Source organism: Lactuca sativa, chromosome 4, assembly GCF_002870075.4.
Source record: "Lactuca sativa cultivar Salinas chromosome 4, Lsat_Salinas_v11, whole genome shotgun sequence".
Classification (NCBI taxonomy): Eukaryota; Viridiplantae; Streptophyta; class Magnoliopsida; order Asterales; family Asteraceae; genus Lactuca; species Lactuca sativa.
Window position 1 is genome coordinate 604,267 of NC_056626.2, and position 15,179 is coordinate 619,445.

Sequence of the window (15,179 nt, forward strand, 5' to 3'; positions counted from 1 at the left end):
GTCGGAATGCCCCGAGTGATTATAGAAAGTTGGGAGAGATTTCGAGAGAGATTTGAGAGAGATTCCACATACTCAGAGAGATTTGGGAGAGATTTGACATACTTGGAGAGATTTCACATACAGAGAGATATTTGGGAGAGATTTCATATTCTTAGAGAGATTTGGGAGAGATTTGACATTCTTGGAGAGATTTCTCATACAAAGAGATATGTGGGAGAGATTTCACATTCTTAGAGAGATTTGGGAGAGATTTGACATACTTGGAGAGATTTCACATACAGAGAGATATTTGGGAGAGATTTCACTTTCTTAGAGAGATTTGGGAGAGATTTGACATACTTGGAGAGATTTCACATTCTTAGAGAGATTTGACATACTTGGAGAGATTTCACATACAGAGAGATATTTGGGAGAGATTTCATTTTCTTAGAGAGATTTGGGAGAGATTTGACATACTTGGAGAGATTTCACATACAGAGAGATATTTGGGAGAGATTTCATATTCTTAGAGAGATTTGGAAGAGATTTGACATTCTTGGAGAGATTTCTCATACAAAGAGATATGTGGGAGAGATTTCACATTCTTAGAGAGATTTGGATGAGATTTGACATTCTTGGAGAGATTTCTCATACAAAGAGATATGTGGGAGAGATTTCATATTCTTAGAGAGATTTGGAAGAGATTTGACATTCTTGGAGAGATTTCTCATACAAAGAGATATGTGGGAGAGATTCGACATTCTTAGAGAGGTTTCTCTTATAAAGAGAGATTTGGGAGAGGTTTCACATACTTAGAGAGATTTGGGAGAGATTTAACATTCTTGGAGAGATTTCTCATACAAAGAGAGATTTGGGAGAGATTTGACATTATTGGAGAGATTTCTCATACAAAGAGAGATTTGGGAGAGATTTCACATTCTTGGAGAGATTTAGGAGAGATTTCTGATAAGAAGACATGGAGTGAAAACGATTGAGAGAGGTTTCATTGGTGACCTTTTTGAGTGTCCGGCTTCGCACTGCAAGGTCCGTAAACCCCGTTAAGCCTTGTTTAAGGATCTTGCATACTCCCGATGAGTATGTAACATTGTTTTATCGGTTTGGCTCTCCACGTACCACCGTTTTAGGTTAAGGAGATCTAGATGTACGCACTTTTCGATTTATGATCTCTCATTAGAATAGAGAGTTGTTTAGAAATTACATAACATAAACTCTAATACTCACGGCAAATTGAGTTGACCGGTTTGACTTGTTGACTTTAGTTGACTTTGACTTGACCGAAAATTGACGGTTGTCACAGAAGTAGACTAGTATAAGCTAAATACTAAACATAAAATCACACTAGATCAAACAAAACTTACACTAGTTCAAGACAAAGATTTATTACTTAACTTAAAATCATAATATACTTTATGTATATATAGATTTCGGTATAGGATTAAGCATAGCCGAAAACACCTCCTTTTGGGATAAGGTAAACCGAAAACACCCTCTTCTAGAAGACCTTGACCGAAATCCCTTTTCTATTAGAATTTAAGACCGCAAACTCCTTTCCCTTTGACTCAAAACCGCAAACCACTTCTCCATTTAACCTTAGGACCAAAATCAATACAGATTTCGGTCATATAGGACCGAAAACATAAAGTTTAAGGCCCATTAAGGCTGAAAACCCCATGTATATATAGGTGTTAAGCCGCAAACTCAATTCATTTCTCAATTTCCCAACCGTAAACACTCCCATTTTGCTCTCAAAAGTCATACAAAATCTTCATATCTTCAAGAGTTTTCTACCCAGATCATCATAATTCTACAAAGAACACCAAGAACAGTCTTCAAACCTTCATAATTTCACCAAGAACATCAAAAAAACCACCAAACATTCATATCCCACCGAAAACCCCCTAAGCCCACCGAAAACGTCAAGGACACTCCAAATAGTTGTTGGATTAGTGTCTAAGTCCATAACTATTTTGGTATGTACTCGACCCGATGGTGTATGGTCCTTTTGGGTTGCCGTCACCAAAGCAACTTCATAGGATGAATTATGGAAAGAAAGGATTAAATATGATTTATTAATATATTATGAGAATAATATATTAAAGGAGAAATCATATTGTTTAATTAATATTAGTCAAGAATTAATAAGAATTAAGTTTGTGACTAAAAGAGATTAATTAAACTTAAGGGACTAGAATTGTAATTATAAGATAATTGCAATTGGGCCATCGATTGCCTTATATTATAAGGTTGGACGAATTCTATGGGGAAACCCATTAGAAATCGTCCAAGGCCTTTAAGTAAAGGAGTCCATGGGTTGCTTAGGGCTTAAGCATCCAAATTAGGGTTTCCTTGTTAGATAACCCTAACAGCCTCACTATTTAAGGAACCCTTATGCCCAAAAACATGGACAAGCTTCCTTCTAGGGTTTCCACATGTTTTGGACAGCCTCCTTCTCTTCTCCTCTTCATCCTCTTGCTCTTGGTGTTTGTGAACCAATAGAGGAGTGACATTTGTGACTCTAAGCTTTCTAAAGTCATTACAAGGAGAATTGTGATTGTTATTGCTACATAACAATCAAGGTAATATCTTAAACCCATTCTTATGTTAATATGATTACTTGTATGCTAGAATTAGGGTTTATAGTCTTGGATAACTTGCATGTACAATAGAGAAACCTAGATCCAAGCATTAGGGTTTGTATGAGCACATAGGATGTTCTTATGACCAAAACCCATCAGTGGTATCAGAGCCTTGATTGGTTTCTATTGTATTGATGCCTTGTTTGTTTGTTCAAGATGTAAAATCGATTTTTTGGCCCCTGCCTGATGAACTCGGCGAGTTCCAATGTGGACTCGGCGAGTAGCTCCACCTCAGCGAGTCCATAGAGGAACTCGGCGAGTTCGAGCGTCAGAAGGAGGCTGTTTCGGGATTTTTGCCTATTTTGACTTAGGAGAATTGCCATAATTGTTTAAAATTAATAAAATTCGAATTTTATTGATTCCTTATGATTATCCTTGTCAAAATAAAAGATTTTGGTCATCTAGTTAGATAATTGTTACCTTATTTGATAAATGTTAAGTTATGGAAATTATTTGATCATTATCTTGCAAGAATTTGAACTAGATCTAATTAGATAACCACCAATTATAGGTAATTGCCTTATTTGAATCACGTGATCTAGAATATTCTTAACAAAGTTTGGAAAAGTTTCAAATTAATCCCTTCAGGTTTTATAGTTTAAATTAGAACTTGAAACTTTAGAATTTAAATAGTTGAAACCCTAATGTTTTGAAAAATGTTTCAAAACTTGCCCTCAAGTTTGGAATTTAAATTTTGATTGAAAAGTTTGATTTTGAAATATTTAAATTCTAAACCCTAATGTTTTGAAATGTTTCAAAACTTGCCCTCAAGTTTTGGAATTTAAAAGTTGATTAAAAGTTTAATTAGGAATGTTAAATTCTAAAACCCTAGTATTGTTTTGAAAAGTTCAAATCACACCCTTATGGTTTTATTAATTAATTAAGGAGTATAATTAAAAGAGGTTAATAAATCCATAAAAGTTTAGGTTTACAATTTAATTGAATTAAAAGTATAATTGTTAAATTTGACCTCCTAGTATTTTAAAAGTGTAAAATACACCCTATACTATATATAACATTAAAAGTCTAACATTATATATATGTATGAGTAAAAGTTAGTCTTACCGTTAGTAGGCCTCATTCACGAAGCTGGTCTATAAGGGGTGTTTAAGGAAATTGCCTATAAAATGGCGATTGAATGGGTATCCACTCTTACCCACCGCACTCTTGACCAGTGGAGGGTCGTTAGCCGAACGGGTAGGATAGGACAAAACCTTCCATTATAAGTATAATGAAGTACAAAAGTAACTAAATGTTTTACAAATTCCCAATCTTAGTTACTTAGGCAAAAGTGAATTGATGTAATTCCATGAAATTACACTTTGTGCCCTTGCGAAGACGTTAGTGGAGCGTGTGTGGTTAACTGGCACAGTAAATGGTTCTAAGCAAAGGTAGCAAAGGGTGACTCAATGTTTGTCATAGTTCAGTGGAGCGTGTGTGGTTTACCGGCACATCGAATAGGTGACTGTAACATGTGAGGGCACCATGTAAGTTTGCATGTTTATTCACACCCGCTTTGTGATCCTCGGCATCCCAGTCACAAACTAGAGGGGCATATCGAGATTTAAACATGCCATTGAAATGTTCAATGAATCTCAAAGGATCTAGGAGTTTTCATAGATTTAAAACATAAATTTCTTTTTCGTTTTTCATGGTGGAAATTAGTCAATCATCATTCACTTACCTTCAAATATTCTGCAACTAGATTACGGCATCCCTTTTCTAGGTTGTAGCATATTGTGTTGGGTCCTAGCCTTAGTATCTCATTTGGGTGATTTACTAAGGACTCAATCAATCAACTAACTTGAATTCGTTTTCTCCCGTTTTGTAGATGTCAAAGTACGACAACTATGGTCTTCCCAAATCCCGTGGAACAAGCATTTCACATGAAGATGATATTCCACGATTCGATCGAGGAACAAGAGATCATGCTTCACTTCATCTACCTCCTCCAATTATTCTCCCTAACCCACAAGTTCGAAGACTTGAAAAGTTCAAGCTCACTCAAACCCTTTTGGCAAGTAAATATAAAGAAGGAAAGTCGGTGTGTGCACACGTCCTGGGGATGAAGTCACACATTGATAGGTTAAGAATGTTGGGATCCGTTGTCTGTGAGGAGATGGCTGTTGATTGGGTTCTTCAGTCACTTCCTAACTCATATAGTGAGTTCGTAAGAGAGTACTATATGATGAACTGCGACGTGACCCTTATAGATCTCACGTATATGCTTATTGCTGCTGAATCAGCAATGGTTTGGCGCAATAGAAAAGCAAAGTTGATTGGTGAATCTGCCTTCAAGACCTCTATGGATATAGACAATGGCAACGAAACACATGCTATGATCGAAAAGTTTGATCATAAGAGAAAGGCAATGTCTGAAGTAGTTCCATGTCCTGTTCCAAAAGAGTCAATTTGCTTTTATTGCCAAGAGAAGGGGTATTGGAGACAAAGCTGCCCTATTTACCTAAGAGATCTAAGATATGGGAGAGTCAAAATGTATGGCTCTGCTTTAGGTAAAATCCATTGACTAACTCTTTTAAGCTTCTATTCTAGATTCTTAATACATAATGTGATAAGATTACAATTGATGTTTTGAGCAGAATCTAACCGTGAAGAAATGGATTTCAATCGCATTACTTGAAGATTAGTTTCTTGAGCTACTACTTAGAGTTAGAATAAGATTGCTAAGAAATATGTATTAGCATAGTTTTTCAATGAATTGTATTGTAAGGACAAATTTTCCGCAATAAAATAAATTTTGATTTTATATTATTTATTTATCCTTGCAATGGCATGCATGAAAATTGATGTTTGAAGGTTTCTAATATTAGCAATAATGGATTTGATTCTTAGTTATGTTATTTGTGGAAATGTCGAAAAATTTACCGAATATAAAAAGTTTCTCATCGCCCAAGTTTCAATTGGACAGAAACTTGGAATCATGCAACTTGGTTGCACGATTAATGAGAAATTTCACATTTGGAAATTAGACTAATTCATTGACAAAGTGTCGAGTGAATGACTAGGAGATCGAGTACACAAAGTTGTGTGCTGATCAAGTCCACCACAAGAATAATAAAGATATTCGTCATGATTTACTAAAGGTTTAGTAAATGTGATTATACTTACAAGATTAAGTGTAATTCTGAATTGATTAAAGGGTTTAGATCAATAGCAGAACGAATAAGAAGAATCAATAGGCAGAAAGATAAAAGTTTCTCTATTCTAAGAAGAAGGGAGAGCACCTTTTATGCTTTATGATATGTCTTAATGATTAAGAACCATATCTCAATTGATCCTCTAAGTGAGTCTTAGTGCAATTGTATGTCTAAGAAGAGGAATCAAGAATTGAAGAAATGGTTAAATCAGAAAGTCAATCATACTTCGTTCCAAAACAAGTCTTAGAGTTAAGATTGAGATATTGAGTGACAAGTATTAGGAAGGTTTATAACATTCATCAAATATGGAAAGTTGTGATGTCTCGGATAAGACAAAGACCAACTAGGACAAATTTATGAAGTGTTTTGATAAAAACTACACTAACTCTTGAATATTTGTTTGTCAAGAAATGTATATTGACAAGAGAATCTTATATGTCAAGGAGTCAGTGGGAGTCTTAATGGTATTGAAAGGTTTCAAGAACAAATCAAAATAGACCTTATCGATCATCACTAGCACACGAGTTGAGGTTTACAACCTATCGTGTTGACACTATTTTGTTTATGTGCCATTCCAATCGAATTAATTATGCATTTGAGTTCTATGAGTTCGCATTTGAATGCATAAAAGGCAAGGACCTTGATCAATGAAAAGTACATTGATAGGAAAGGGTGAGCTGCTTAACTACTTGGAAGACATGGTGGGCAGCTGTGCTACCATAAGGCAAGAAATCAAGATTAAGAAAGTTCGGTCCATATGAGTTTGAATTTGTCGTAAACTTTGGTTTTGACAAATTCACATGGATAGGAACACATACACCATTAAAATCTAAGTGTCATAAGATTCCCTCCTTCATGAAAATGATTATGAGGAAATGCTTTTACTAAGAGAGATTTTAAAAGGATAGTGATTGTGAAAATTGTATTCTCGAATTCGATTATGGTTACGGTATCCCTTTCCATAATTTGAATTGTGAGATTTGGCAATTAGTCTAAATTGTTTAGACACACATATGAGCTATCTAAGGGAAAGGTGTATAAGCTTAGATAAAGGATTATCAAAGCATTAATTATTAGAAACATGAACTTAAGAAATTCAATAAGTATTGTTTTTCTGGAAGATAAGCTGGTTTCTGAATACATGTCAAAGCTAGTGGGAGCATAAGTGTTATGCTTATAATAATCATCATGATAGTGGGAGCATAAATGTTATGATTGTATGATTATTAAGGCAAGTATTGCAAGTTAGCAATATTATAAATAGAAAAACAAGAGTCATACCTTGCAAAGTTGTAAGGGTTGAATAGTTGTTTTGCTATAATTAAGGGAGAGAATATTATGCTTCATTTCAAATCTAAAGGCTTAGGTTAATAAATTTAGTCAAGGATACATAGTGTGTTTTCAAATTTCGATTATGATTACGACATTCCTCTTCATAGTTCGAATTTTGAGAACGTAGCACATAAAATATTATGGCAGAAGATTGATAAAGTATCAAATCTTTATGTAAGACATTATGCATCGTGTCCCATACGCTTCGGGTATAGGATCGATTGCAAATGCTATAATATTTGACCATTCTAAAATTTTCCAAATGTCTAGCGCATTTAGAGGGAAAAAGGACAAGAATAAGTTTTGACTAAGATAGTTAAACAACTATCAAAGGACAATCCAAAGTTCGCCGAGGATTGGTCGCTTGTGAGTAGTTGGAAGCATGATATATTATTATGAATAGATAAGATTCTATTGAGAATGAGTTGTCATATGGTAAGTATGGAAAGTTTTCCATATTGAGAATTGAATATTGAAAATCTATGTCTAGATTAGAAACTTTTATGCAAAAGGATGTTCAAAGGAATGTACTTTGATTGAGAGACATCATATCTAAGGAATTGTCTTGTAACAATCTCCGATAGAGGACTTTGTAATTTCATTGGCAATAATCATTGTGACTTTAGTGCAGTGACATTACAAAAGGATCGTTGCATAAAATGTTAGAATCTAACATATTCCATAAGTGGCAAGAATTTGATATTTTTCCACTTGTGAAAAGGATTCGGAGTTGTGAAATGAGTATGATTGGAAATGTGTTCAATTTGATCTATTTCACAAAGTAAGAACCATAGGTAAACATTGTGTGCATGCTGGGAGCATGGGACAAGTGTAGTAATAATTCGAGTAAGAAGTTGATTACCCGAAACAACAAATAATGAGTAATCGATATGGTGATAAATAAAAGGTGTTTTATTTATGCTCAAAGGTTTGAGACCATATGGGATTAGTATTATTCTTGTGTTTCACTTTGCATGTTTTGACTTCCTGAATAATTTAATTGGTTTAGAACAGTCAAATTATTCGAACGGGCCACAGTCATTCATATGTTGGAAGTAGGTATGAATGAAGACTGTCGTGAACTGGTGTGTAGATTGTCTAAAGAGCATTAAACATAAGCAAATGTTTGCTACAACGTTCATAAGTGCTTATGAATATGATTTGAGCATTGGATTAAACCCACACTCACTTGGATCACTTCATGGATTGTTATCACGAGTGATTGGTGAGACGATAACATCTTATATTCTTGAAACCGAGATGTGTGAGTTGTATCTTGCAAATCGGTTGCACTTTGATAATATGTAAACGCACCAGTAACTTGGTGTCATAAAACATATTGTTGTGTGTGATTCGGTGAGTGAGTGCAAGCGAGCATTGAATCAAAGTTTATCCGTTCCTTTTATCCAAGGTAGGATAAAAGCGATATCTTTGGGCCCCTCAATGATTTGGTGATGACAAACGTAAATGCTCGGCCGGGCTAGGGCTAATTTGATTTGTTCAATTAGTCAGTCGTCATAAATCGGAATTCGAGAAATAGTACAGAGAGAATGATTAGAAATCATGTCTCATACGATATCTAGAATGGAGGAATATATGATCCCTTATCTAAAGGACACGCGTATCTGATTGGATCAAAGTTGACAGCGGCTTTGGAAAGCTATGATTGCAGATCAGGATCTGAAGTCATATGCATAATAGTTATTAGACTTATCCAAGTGGGAGACTGTTGGATTAGTGTCTAAGTCCATAACTATTTTGGTATGTACTCGACCCGATGGTGCATGGTCCTTTTGGGTTGCCTTCACCAAAGCAACTTGATAGGATAAATTATGGAGAGAAAGGATTAAATATGATTTATTAATATATTATGAGAATAATATATTAAAGGAGAAATCATATTGTTTAATTAATATTAGTCAAGAATTAATAAGAATTAAATTTGTGACTAAAAGAGATTAATTAAACTTAAGGGACTAGAATTGTAATTATAAGATAATTGCAATTGGGCCATGGATTGCCTTATATTATAAGGTTGGACGAATTCTATGGGGAAACCCATTAGAAATCGTCCAAGGCCTTTAAGGAAAGGAATCCATGGGTTGCTTAGGGCTTAAGCATCCAAATTAGGGTTTCCTTGTTAGATAACCCTAATAGCCTCACTATTTAAGGAACCCTTATGCCCAAAAACGTGGACACGCTTCCTTCTAGGGTTTCCACATGTTTTGGGCAGCCTCCTTCTCTTCTCCTCTTCATCCTCTTGCTCTTGGTGTTTGTGAACCAATAGAGGAGTGACATTTGTGACCCTAAGCTTTCTAAAGTCATTACAAGGAGAATTGTGATTATTATTGCTACATAACAATCAAGGTAATATCTTAAACCCATTCTTATGTTAATATGATTACTTGTATGCTAGAATTAGGGTTTATAGTCTTGGATAACTTGCATGTACAATAGAAAAACCTAGATCCAAGCATTAGGGTTTGTATGAGCACATAGGATGTTCTTATGACCAAAACCCATCAATAATTGTGTAAGTATTCCTTACATAATTAAAGTGTTGTCTAACACTTTAATTATTATTTAAATCACTATTAATCTACTATTTAAATTAATATTTTATTAATTTAAATACGACGTCGGATATAATATTTTTAGGACACGACTATCTTCGCGTACGCTAGCCCGAGGATCACTGTTATCACTTCGTATCCTAGCGAGATCACGCATTCGAGGTGAGTTCATACCCTAAGTTTTCACTATTTTTCCATTTTTTTAGGAGGGAATACACGTACAACACACTTACATTTTTGTTTAAACATCCAAACGATTTCAAACGTTTTCAAATTATTTTAGACTGTTTTAGGTTATTCTAAATTATTTCGACTGTTTCAACTATTGTTCTTACCAAATCATATATATATATATATATATATATATATATATATATATATATATATATATATATAGTAGTCGTTTACCCGCGTTAAGCGATGAGTAAAAATAATTTCATTCACTTAAAAGAACTTACAAAAATATTAGTTGATCAAGGTGATTTTTTTTGAAAGTTGGTTTTGCATAACCTACAAGTTTTCTAATAAGATTAAAAACCACAACATATAAATATTACATGCTAAGAGATTATATCACAAATTTTTTTCACAAACTATCACAAAACAAAAGTGCAAAAGTAATATTGACTATTTTTTTTACTATGCAGTACTTCTAATTTTTTTTTTATTAAAAATATATTAATATTTTGAATAATAATGCTTGTTAAAAACAATGTAAATAGTAATAAGTTATGTTTTAACAAACTATTTTCTTTTATAGAAATCGTATATTATAAAATGTGTTACTTGTGACTTACACATATATGACCGGAACCAACACATGCTAACCTAAGTTCCTCATTCCAATATATATACATTGAGGCAAATGTTCCTATTAGATTGTTTTGTTCTTGATAAAGTAAAAAAAATGTAATGTGATTCGTTTTTTTTTTTAAATTAACATTTTAACCTTTTTCCTTGAAAATAAAACAGTGGTGGTAATGACTAATAAACCGATGGTTACGGGTTCTTTCCATTGCAGTTTTTTCAGGTTTTAGGTACCATCATAAACGGTTTTTTATTTTATTTTATTATTATATTTTTTGGGGAGTGGGGTATGTCCGGCATACCATTCAAACTTAATCACAAGAAATAAGTAAATAAACATATTATAACGGATAAAATTTCTAAAAATAAAGAACTCGAAATTGACATCGTTAATAAAAGTTACAATCATTAGCGACCATACATGTTTATAAATTTAGAATATACTAATATAATAATCAAGGATTGATCTATTACTGCATCCTATCCGACCGCATCCGGTTTGGGATACTTAACTCAAAATTCAATCCTACTTTTATTAGATTTAAAGAAACATATTTCAATGTTAGAAAAACTAAGTAGTTAATTGGAAATGAAGTTTATCAGACATGCAAAAAGTAAACCTGACAATGATACATGATTTTCTACAAAAATCATTTCATTACTAATACTAATTAGACTTGCAAAAAGTGAAGTTTACCAGTAAGCCCTTGAATTCCATTAGAAGTATATTAACCTAATTTACAACAAAAGTCGAGCAAGACATGAACTCAAATTAATTGAGGGGTCCCTGAAGATGAGTAAGCGTGACCATTATGAAAATAAAATTTAAATATGAACCACAATAAAACAACCAAATTATACAGTTGCATTACATGAATCAAACAACAATAAAACAATCGATTAATGCCAAAGGAAAGAAATAGACTACCTTAAGTACATATAGAAAACACTTTTAGCAGTTCAAGATCTTCCAATCATTACCAACTTGTCGATGCCTATTCAAAATCATTAAAATCATTTTAAAGCCGATATAAGAGAATAAAATAATCACAGAAAAAAAGCTACCCATTTCATTTTATCTTTTAAATAAATATGAAATACCCACTTGAAGCTAGCGTCTGACTGAAATAGGAGTAATGGACGTTTTGTAAGCACCACAACACCTGCATAATTCTGATGTCATAAACTAAGTACATCAACACCTAAACATTTATGATGCAATAAAGTAAAGTTAAGAAAAACAGAATTTAAGTAAAGAAAAGCCTCAAATTACACCCATACCCAGATTGATTGTTCATATCAATGCAAATACCTTGAGGATAAAGAAACAGAAGCTTAAATAATGACACTCACAATCCTTATTTGTTTGTTACTTTTGTTTGAAGTAGCTTTTCATGGTTACTATTGAAAGATTTGATAATGAAAGTGGCCTGCAATTAAATAAAAAATTAGTTTTAAAAGAAGTGAAAACCCCATTATTTGATTCAAATTAATGAAAATATTAAAATGCACAAAAATGTTAACAGTGAGTATATATATGAAGTATCAGATGACCAAAAATACAAATAAAAAAATTCTATTATGTATGTATTCTAACAAAACCGCTAACGATTGTTTTCGGGGACTAAATGCTTCATCCAAGGAATTCAAATAAAAATTTTCATATGAGAACAAAGAATTGGGAATTTAAATTATTGGTCAAAACTTAGATTGAATTTAATGCACCAAAAATATACAGTAGTCACAAAATAAATGAGAATAACTTATTTTTAACCCAACAATTAAACAAACGGATAAATTTCCCAGTGAGCTGTTCGCTAATCGTTGCGCTTTTATCAGAAATGATACAAATGGTAAAAACAGTAGGGTAAATATGGAAACATTTTAAGAAAAAAGAGATACAGACCATCCCTGTCAATTGTTCAACATCCATGGCAAAAACCAAACATTTTCTAGCCATTGGCGTGACATCAAGACAAATTATTTAGTTAGGCTAAAAACCAACCCAAAAATGTTTTATAGATTTTTCCGTTCTTCATGATGATCAGTTAATATATAGAAAGCAAGCGACTCAAAGGGACTCAAAGAAAGACAAAACTAATAACAGATTAAGTTGTGATGAAATAAAAACGTACCAGCAGAGCCGTATTGGAACCATATAAGGAGATGGGCCCGAGGTTAGAGCTTCAAAAATTGCAATCAAGGTCAAATGATAAGAGAACATGGACATATAAGGAGAGATGGTGACGGTGAACGACAACAATTGACTCTGTCGAAGTAAACCCTGAGAAACAGCTGCATATCGAGGGGAGAGCCACTTTGGTTTTAATAAAAACATACCTGGAGTTGATACTTACCTTAAATATAAGCGTAGCAACCAAGAAACAATCACCAGTAGGGGCAAAATGTGCAAAATAGCAAAATTAATTCCAAACAACAACTATCACAATAAAATACCAAAGGCAACGAAAATCCAACTCTAATAAAAAAACACACCTGTTTTGATATTGAAGAAAGATATAACTTAACTCTTTAGATTGAATTGTTCCACCTTCATCAGAATTTTCAAATCCAATAAATCAAAGAAATACACCATAAAAACCATGTATCGAGATTGTAGTAAAAAATGAAGGGGTAAATATAGAAATTACCTGATTAAATGAGGTCATTTAGCCATTAATTTCCTAGATCAAGTATGTTTGAGAGAACCTGTAGTCAAGACACACAAGAGATGAAACGAAACCAATTTTTATATATCCCAGTTCACACACCTAAAAACAAACGAAGAAAAAGAAAAGAGAATGAAAGAATGGTGATGGTGGTTGTGTTAACTGGTGATGGAGATCACAGGGGGGAAATCTTTCATTTTTAGAGAGAATAAAATTATAGAGTGAGAATTTTGGGGTTTAAGGTTGAATGTAAATATACCAACTTAATCAACGCCTGGGATGATGGTCCACAATCGACTGATTTTTGCCGAGATAGCAGGATTAAACTCAATCAAGAAGACTCGATCGATCAGGTGGGTGTGTGGTTGGAAGATATTCTCGCGGTGATAGTGGTGGTAAAAGGTAGTGCGACGACATTGATAAGAAGTATTTAAATCTAGTTGAAGGCAACGTTTAGGGTTTCTCTTAGAGGGAAGAAGAGAGATTGAGGAAGGCGTTGAAAGAGTGTGGAGATGAAGGCGTTGAAGTTCAAGTGCTCAACAGAAAGACGCCAGATATAAGGGAGACTGCCCAGATTCCTCATATATTGGCCAAGATCTCGGATTCAATAAACTGGTCAAAGGGCTTTCAGAAAAATTTGAATCGAATGAACCATTCTCAACCTTTGACTTTTTGACTTTATTGACCAAATGAGATTGGAATTAATTGTACATATAACATTATTTTTGACTCTCTCTCTCTCTCTCTCTCTCTCTCTCTCTCTCTCTCTCTCTCTCTCTCTCTCTCTCTCTCTCTCTCTCTCTCTCTCTCTCTCTCTATATATATATATATATATATATATATATATATATATATATATATATATATATATATATATATATATATATATATATATAGAGAGAGAGAGAGAGAGAGATATAGAGTATATATATATATATATATATATATATATATGAGTACAAACCTTTAAATCTTTGTAACATGCTGAGCAAATGAGAATTTTCATAAATATTTACACTACAAACGGAACACACTTATAAACTATAATAGGTATAGTTTATGGAATATCCTTACTATCCTACAAATTCAAGAAACGATACAAGAACATACTTATAAACTATAATAGGTATAGTTTATCGAACACTTATGTCATTGTTACTAAATACATGGATACAACACAAACAAATATATAAACTATAATGGGTATAGTTTATGCAATCATAAGTACTATTTTACTAAGTTAAAGTTTTACTATAGTAACAAACGTATAAACTATGTTAGGTATAATTTATGAAACACATATACAATCATTCATTACAAAGGATTTTCAGTTATTCAGCACGTAACCGTCAGTATAGCTTTTTGAGACACACTTCAAGTACTTACCTAAATATCAACCAAGCCATGAAATTATAACCAGAGTCTCTTGGAGAGAGAGCGTGAATTTGTGTATAGATCTATACAAGACTGACAATCCTGCACCTTAACTGTTAGCTACAGTTAGGCCGACAGGTCTGGGGTGACAAATGTCATATCGATTCTGACACCTGAAGAACGTTGTTTCAGGTCATCCTAGGTCATCAAGTATGGCTATAATAACTCACAATTTGGTATTGAAAAATTCGATTAATGTATGAATAAGGAAACCACTTCACATAGTTTTATTAATAATGAAACTACAACACAGTATTTTACAACATAACTGGTGAATCCAAGTAATTACAATTTCAGAGTTTTTATACAAGTACAAATACAATATACTATTCCAGCACAGAGAAAGCATACTTTTCATGGTTTTATGTGAATTAAAAACTATATTATACTATCTAAGGGTAAAATAACATTACAATAGAAAATATAGGATTTTTTGGGAAAACATACTTACATTTACAAGGAACAAATGACAGTTTTCTATTACAAACATGCTTACGAACTCACCGACTTAAATGTTGATACAATTTCAAGACCACTTGTATTCTCAGGGAACCAGTAGACAGGTACACC

The 15,179-nt window shown here is 33.2% G+C and overlaps 1 long non-coding RNA gene across 6 annotated transcripts; it reads right to left on the bottom strand.

Moving 5' to 3' along the window:
• Window positions 1-11,011: 11,011 nt before the first annotated feature.
• Window positions 11,012-13,828, bottom strand: LOC111920458 (uncharacterized). 6 transcript variants are annotated; one of them, XR_006189992.2, is made up of 7 exons: window positions 13,435-13,828; window positions 13,158-13,215; window positions 13,003-13,057; window positions 12,642-12,863; window positions 11,612-11,936; window positions 11,435-11,501; window positions 11,012-11,239 (listed from the first exon to the last, which is right to left on the bottom strand). It is a non-coding gene; the product is annotated as an uncharacterized LOC111920458 (long non-coding RNA). The 6 variants fall into 6 exon arrangements; XR_006189993.2 differs by having other exon boundaries at window positions 11,012-11,293; XR_006189989.1 differs by having other exon boundaries at window positions 11,435-11,936.
• Between the last annotated feature and the right edge of the window lie 1,351 nt (window positions 13,829-15,179).